The sequence below is a fragment of the Chrysochloris asiatica genome, unplaced genomic scaffold, assembly GCF_000296735.1.
Source record: "Chrysochloris asiatica unplaced genomic scaffold, ChrAsi1.0 scaffold00006, whole genome shotgun sequence".
NCBI lineage: Eukaryota > Metazoa > Chordata > Mammalia > Afrosoricida > Chrysochloridae > Chrysochloris > Chrysochloris asiatica.
In genome coordinates, this window is record NW_006408524.1 from 37,949,756 (window position 1) to 37,957,809 (window position 8,054).

General features: G+C 38.0%; 1 protein-coding gene across 1 annotated transcript in view; it reads left to right on the top strand.

The window, feature by feature from the left end:
• The first annotated feature begins 7,242 nt into the window (after nt 1–7,242).
• The window catches only part of AGR2 (anterior gradient 2), a 12,485-nt gene continuing 11,673 nt past the window's right edge, over nt 7,243–8,054 (top strand). Inside the window, exon 1 of the mRNA XM_006832241.1 lies at nt 7,243–7,408. The gene's annotated coding sequence lies outside the window, so the exon portion shown is untranslated. The remainder of the gene's footprint in view (nt 7,409–8,054) is intronic.

An 8,054-nucleotide genomic window follows, 5' to 3' on the forward strand; every position in this document is an offset into this window, starting at 1 on the left:
GAAAAGGTAGAGTGAAGCTTTAAAAAAGAGTCACTTCTACCCTTTAAGGGATGATGGTTCTGACAGCATCTCTGCTTATTCAGTGCCCCACCCAAAGGAGTGTATTTGTCATCTGACAATATTGACTCTAGGGTCAGATTCCAGCTGCTAAGGACACGTCTTCTTAATGTACATGAAATCCTTCTTTCTTATGTAGCTATAGCAGTTACTGTACCCAGATTTTTAAAACTGTCCCCTATTTTCAGCCTGTTCAAATTCATTTATAATGTAGCTTTTTAATGGGAAGTTTAACGTATTTACTGAAATTGTTCAATTTAAATTCCAAAACACTATTCCTTTATACATACCTATGAAGGATACATGGGGAAAATACATTGAATTTTTATATTTCTTAACTTTCTTTTTATTTCTCTGTCTCTATAATATCCTATTTTACAATCAAATTTGTAGATTTAGAAAGAACTAGGTTTCAAAGTTTCAACTTTAATGTATTGAATATTAACTTAATGCTAGGAAGTTAGAAACAATTATTTCTATGTGCAAATGCTCTTCTAAAACATTAAGCATAATAAATAGAAATCAACTATCCCTCTAAGTCCAAGCACTTTATTTGTGGTTTGGGTGGAAGTTTACAAAGCAAATTAGTTTTCCATTCAGTGATTTATGTTTTTTTGTGTCATGACATTACTTGCAATCCCACCAATATAAGAGCACTCTTTCACATCCACCCTGGAGTTCTTCCATTTGTCTTTCTTTCTTGTTCCTTCCTGACTTATGAGCTTTGTTTTGGGGCAAATGCTACTCTTTTGGTGTATGGTTGTTTCTTCTGAGGATGACATCCCTCACAGGTCTACTGTTTGGCTGACAGAAGTTAGTCCAGTTCCAGGTTTGAAGCGTGCCTAAGAGAGGTAGTCTCAGCATTTCCACGAGTCTCTATAAGACCAGTAAGTCTGGACTGTTTTATGATTTTAAATTTTGTTCTACAATTTTCTCTATCTAGGACTTCCTTTTGTGAGCCCAATCAGAGCAGTTGGTTGTGACACCTAGCTACCACTTAGTTCTGCTCTTAGGATAGAAGAGGCTTTGGTGCTAGTGGTCTTGTTGACAATTTGCTTCATTGAGTCTTTGACTATCTTCACACTAAGTGTGTCTGTATCTCAGAGCTCAAGTTTGGGGAGAGCTTTATTCAGCAGCTGAATTTACAGCTTCATGTATGTTTTGAAGTTTTCTTTATAAGCAACCTTTTTAAGTACAAAAGGGTATTCACTCTCACTCAATTCACAATAAAAACTTAAAAAAAAAAAAAAAAAGAAAGAAGGGGTTATTCTCTCTTTTGTGTTTTGTGAGATTACTTTCACTGAAAGGTTTATTACATGACTTCCTGACGTCACAAGACAGTTTGGTGGACTCAATGAAATACTGGATTAATTACCAGCAATTACGGGGAATGATTAAGTCCACTCTCTACTCTTATCAGCTCTTCAACTTTGGGCTAATTGCATATACTTATCTGGACTTAATTTTAGAAGAAAATATTAAACCTGGTGAGGTTGTTATATTATTTTTACTATTGTGTTGAAAATTGAGTATATGTGTTGAAAGCTTAATACTTGTGGTAGGTTTTAATCAAAGAGGAACCAATGAAAGATTCTGAACTCATGGTATTAATTAATTGCGACCTAAGTGGTTGTAATAAAAGAAGTAAATAATTCATTCTACAATGCTAACTAATTTTTCTGAGTGTTTATTATGTGCTTTATGTTATTGCAAGCACGTTACCTGTATTTGTATAATTTTCCCACAGACCCAGTGAAGTTAGTTTTACTAACCCTACTTGACAAGTGTGATGACTAAAGCACAGAAGGGTTAAATCATTTGGCAGCAGAGTCTATAGTCATGAAACTAGATTTGAACTCAATGAAATCTGAGTCTACAGCTTGTCCTCTTCATCACCATACAGCACTTCTTCTTGAGATTGAAGCTTCAACTCCTTAAAATTGTACTTTAGGTGCCAGATAATGGATGTTGTTGTTGTCAAGTGCTGTCAAGTCGATTCCGACCCATAGCGACCCTGTATAGGGTTTCTAAAGAGCAGCTGGTGAGCTTGAACCACTGACCTTGCAGTTCAAATGGCTTTACAGTCTGGCACATTAACCCACAGCGCCACACCAGGACTCCCCAGACAATGAATACTTATCCATAAAACCCTTTTCCAATCATATTGTCAATGAGTTATGCACATAAATCTCATTCCAGTTAATGAGTCCATTACAACATCCCACAGATACATTTAGCAACTTCTGTATCCATCTGGAAATCTAGCTTTCTACTGCAGATGTGGGGAGCACAGTGACTCTGTAGGATAAGCACTAGAAAGCAAACCACAAGTTTGGCAGTTCAAGCCTACCAGTCACTCCATGGGAGAAAGATGAGGCTTTCTGCCTCCACAAAGATTTACAGCCTCAGAAATTCTATACAGGGTTACTATGAGTTAGAACCAACTCAATAACAACCGCAGATTTGAGTGTTCTAACCAATTGTCAAGTCAATTCTAGTGGATAGTAATCTCTCCCTTCTCTGAAAACTAGCCCCCTGATATCTAATCACTTAGGAGCTCTGGTATCATAGTGGTTACAAGTTGGGCTGCTAACCTCAAGGTCAGCAGTTCGAAACTACCAGCCATTCTGCAGGAGAAAGATGAGGCTTTCTGCTCCTGTAAAGATTTACAGCCTTGGAAATCCTATACAGGGTCCTTATGAGTTGGAAGTGACTCCACGGCCCATAACCACCATCACTATCTATTATCACTTGCCAATCTCTTATAGCATGCCAATGTCAAATGGATGCGGAATTAGGATGAATCCTAATTGCAGGTAACCTTATAGCTGGGGCAGTGTCTTAAATTTCTTTGTGTTTTTCCCATAGAGTTATTATTTACTTTATGTGTCTGAATCTCCCAATAACTAACTACATCTGTTTACATCTTCATATCTTTAGTGAATGATACATTTGCTATAGGAGAACATTACAACTAGGACTCCAGTTTATACATGCATGAATTTATACCAAACAAAATGTGTTTAACTGTGTTTCTGCCATCAGTGAAGAGATGCAAACAAACTCTTTCAGTAATACACTTAGTCTCATTAAGATGCCTTCAAAAAATAAAATCTCCTATCAAAACCATGACTTCCAAGGAGATCTTCTGGGTCGATTAAACTCAAGGCAGAGAGGTCAGCTCAGAAGTGTTTGGTGACTGTCTTTTGGGATTCCAAAGAGGTAATCTTGGCAGATATTCTTAAAGAATACAGGAAATTACAAGGTCTTATTAGGAAGAACTTTTAAGAAAACTAAAACTGCATTAGTGAGAAACAGATCAGAAAATTTGTGCTGAGGATATTTTTTCCCTAGCAACAGTGCACCTTCAAGGGTAGTCAAGGCTGTCCTTCCAGAATTTCATTGGGAAACCTTATCCCATCCTCCTCATAGTCCTGATCGTGTCCCTTCAGGCTTCTTTTGTTTTTGTTCCCCAAACTCAAAGAACATTGAAGAGGAATACTATTATTTGGTCCCTTGAGGATTCCAAAACTGCCGTTTGTGGTGGTGTAAATCTAAGAGTGCAGAATTCATAAGGGAAGGATTTACTGTTGTTGTTAAATGCCTTCAAGTTGATTCTGACCCATAGTGACCCTGTATAGGGTTTCCAAGGAGCAGCTGGTAAGCTTGAATCACTGACCTTGCAGTTCATACGACTTTAGAGAGATGTAAACACCACCTTCAGAAGTGTAGAGACTTGGTGGAGGAGATGTCAAAAAAAAAACACCTTCGCATTTTGGTAATTTTGTTTAATAAATATTTCTATGATTTTATAGTAATACTTTTTTTACTTGCTCTCATAGTTTTGATAAATATTTGGTGATAAAATGAATTTTATTTATTTGAGGGTTTAGTTAAGTAACCTAATACATGCTGGTTACTGGTTATTCAATAATGCTACATATGCAGTGGATCCATACTTTAAGCGCTGGGCTGCGAACCACAAGGTTCATGGTTCAAGTCTGCCAGCTGCTCTGTGAGAGAAAGATGAGACTTTCTGTTCCCATGAAGATTTAAAGCCTCAGAAACCCTAGACAGGGTCGCTATGAGTTGGGACCAACTCAATGGCACTTAACGAAAACAACAATTATTATTATAAGTCTCTAAATTTTACTCAAACATAGAAAATAACACACATTAAAATCTGCTTGAAGTCCTGGTGTGGTGCTATGGGTTAAGGCATTGGACTGGAAGGTTCGTTTGAACTGCAAGTTGGCAGTTCAAACTTACCAGCTGCTCTTCAGAAACCCTATACAAGGTCACTATGAGTAGCAATAAACAGCACTTAACAAAAATATACTAAAACTGACACAAATATTTAAAATGCAACAGTGTAAAATGTATTGAATCCAGTAGGGTCACTATGAGGGTCATTGGTATCAAGTTTCGTTTAGTTCATCGTAGTAAGGATTTCTGGAGTCCAGGAGTGGCACTGTGGGTTAATGCGCTAGACTACAAAGTCAGTTTGAACTGCAAAGTTGGTGGTTGAAGCTCACTAGTTGCTCTTGGATACCCTCTACAGGGTCGCTGTGGGTAGGAACTGACTTGACGGCACTTAACAACAACAGTAAGGCTTTATGGTGTGGCACTTAGGATAAGCACAGGACTGCAAGTTCACTGTAAATCACAAGGGCGGTGGTTCAAACTCACTACACTCCTCGCAAACTCTATACTGGTTTGCTATGATTTGGAACCGATTTGACGGCACTTAACAACAACAACAACAACAAGTATTAAGTTCTGCTCAGGAAATGTTTTTGTTGTTAGATGCTATGGAGTCGGTTCTGATTCATAGCAACCCTATACACAACAGAATGAAACACTACCCAGTTCTGGGCCATCCTCACAATTGTTGTTAAGCTTGAGCTCATTGCTGCTGCCAGGTGTCCATCCATTTCATTGGGGTCCTCCTCTTTTTTTTACTGACCTTCCACTTTATCAAGCATAGCGCCCTTCTGTAGGAACTGGCCCTCATGATAATACGTCCGAAGTATGAGAGATGAACTCAAGGAATAGGGAACCAAAATTATCTACCTAATAGCAAGAGATTCTTGCTATCATCAGGAAAATCTCAAAGAATGATCACATGACATCACTGCTGGAAGTAATGAAGTTTGATAATATGTAAGAAAAAACCCTCATCCACCCACCTTAAGGCATACTAATGTTGTTGCTAGTGGGTGCTGTGAGGGTTTCCAAGGCTTTAACTCTTCATGGGAGTAGAAAGCCTCATGTTTCTCACGTAGCATTTATTGAGCATTTATTGGCTGGTTAGCTGGTTTGGTCTGTGGCCAATCTGTTCTATGCTGTCTTGCTATGTGTTAGACCCTATGTCCCATATTAGGATTTTATAGACATGAGATTAGGCACAGGCAGCACAGTGAGAAAATCATTCATCATTATAATTAATTATAATGACCAGAGGTGTTCATAGTTACCCACCATCTTCTCATTCTCTAACTCTTTTCCAACTACCCCCATTTAATGTATAAGGAAACTGAAGTTTCTGAGATGTTAAATTATGTCTCTGAAGTCATCAGTGAGTGAACACCAGATAGCATGACTCAAACTGGACGTTGTAGGTCCCAAATCTCATCCATGTTCCACTCTCGGCAGATGATGATGAGAGGAAACCCAAGCTTTGGTCCCTACTCGGCCCCTAAAGTAGTTGTGGAACCTTCAAAGAGTCATTTAATTCTTTGACATTTTTATTTTTTCATCTTCAAAATGACAGGGCTGAATTCAGTAGTCCAAGAACTGAATAACTTAAGGGTCTATAAACACAGACCTTTCCATTTTTAAAGGAGCCCATGTGGAGTGGTGGGTTAGGCGCTGGGATGCTGATCAAGGTGCTGATTGTAGGAACCCACCAAGTGCTCCATGGAAGGATGAGGTAGTTAGATTCCCAAAGTACCTACAGCCTTGAAAACCTAAGGGAGCAATTCTACTTTGTCCTACAGGGTGGGTATGAGTCTCCAAAGCATTAGGTTTGGTTTGGTTTCCAGTTTTTAAATTTATTTCTAATCATTGTTTTCAAACTCCTAAAAAAATCATCTTTGTAAACTCATTTTAAACTTGAAAGAAAATTCAGTATTTGGGAAATTACTAGCTGCTCCACAGAATTTAAAGTTCTATCTAATAATAATAATAATAATAAAGATACTTCAAAACGTGAAATATTATAATCCTAACTCATCTTCAAAAGTTACTTTTACAGCGCTTGTGTTAAGCGACATTTAGTCAGTTCCATCTAAATGACTTTGTATGGGGTCTCCAAGGTTGTAAATCTTTGCAGAAGCAGAAAGCCTCATCTTTCTCCCTTGGAGCAGACAGTGCACTCAAACTGCACACCTTGTGGTTAGCAGTCCAGTGCTTACTCTACAGAACCACAGAGACATTCTGTTGTTAAAAATTGTGTCATTCTGAGCTGTTAAAACTCCATGCAACTTCATAATCAAACCAGAATTGCAGAAGTCTCAGAGAAAATATGAACTGTATCTTAAAGCCCTAAGTGATTAATTGAATAATCTTAAATGAAACAAAGGTAGCTAGCTCCCTGCATACCTAAAAGGAAAATTTGCTGTTAAATGAGAAAAATAATTGTGAAACGTCTCTGATCTCTTTTTAAGGATGTTATTACACACATTTAATGGTAATTATTATGAACTCAGAGTGTGAGAATGTCTTTTTTCAATAACTTCTTCAGTTTTGAAATATTATGTGTTGCTAGATTTTAAAATAAATACATAACTATAGTGAATATTTATTCTGTTTGCCCAAAAGACAGTATATCATGGAAAATACTGTATCCGAATGTACTATTGCAGGTTTTATCACTGTAAGGGTTTCTGAATCATCTCTTATGTGTTTTCAGTTAACTAAAAGCAATCCGCCAAAGGAGGAGGCCAAAAAAAATCTACAAGCCACAAATCTCAGCCAATCAGGTAAAGACAGATCAGCCTTCAGGCAAATCAAATTTCTTCATTTCAAACTTACCTGGATTTGGCATTCTGCCCAACTTTTTCAAATCTCATTGCAATATACTTTCATTAACAAGTTAAAAGGATGCATACTGAAAAGCATAACTTTTGCAAAATAATTTTCAAAACAAGGAACTCTTAAGCCCAAGGAAGACAACCATTTGCAAAAAAAAGGTTAATTTCTGAGTCAGCAACAGGTAAATACAGGACAGGTGGGTGGGATTGAGGTGTGCTCTGGAGCATAAATAGAGGCTCAGACAGCGCCGGCACAGTCTGAAGCTCGGACCGCATCCTGGCAGCCTTGCACCAGGAAGGTGAGTGGGGAAATACAGGTAAGACTTCTGAAAATAGCTCTGAAATGCCACCTGCTAGAATGAGCTTTGGCTTCTGATTATTATACAAAATAACAGGCAATCAAAAAGCAAAGAAGGGTGAGGTAGTTCCAAGGGTAGAGAGGGAATAAGAGAATTTCCACCAAAGGCTTTCTTGGGACCTCTTTTTTGAGAGTGGGGAGCTGAGCTGACAAGGTATTACTTCCTGAGCTGGTTCAAAGTTCTGATTTCTCCTTTAGGAAATAAGAGGCTGGGAAACTAAGGAGTTTGCAAATCTGGGAAAGTGCCATTTCACCTAGAGATTTCCTTGTTGTATCTAAGTGCCGTTGAGATTTGTAGCAACTCTGTATTGGGTTTCTGAGGAGTAACTGGAGGTGAGTTTGAACTACCAACTTTGTGGTTCGCAGTCCAGTGGTTATCCTAAAGTACCACACAAGGAATCACCATCAAATGCTCTGCTTTTTCTCCCTCTGTCTAAAACCACAGTCCACAGGGAAACTGCAGTTCAGATTGCCCATTGAAATGTACTATTGCTAATCATAAAACAGTGTTTTCTCTATATTTGCTATATATTCTTGTTGCTTCTTTAATCTTTAAATTTATGGGATAGTCTGTTAGGGGAGAGAGTGATCATTTTTTTTTTTTT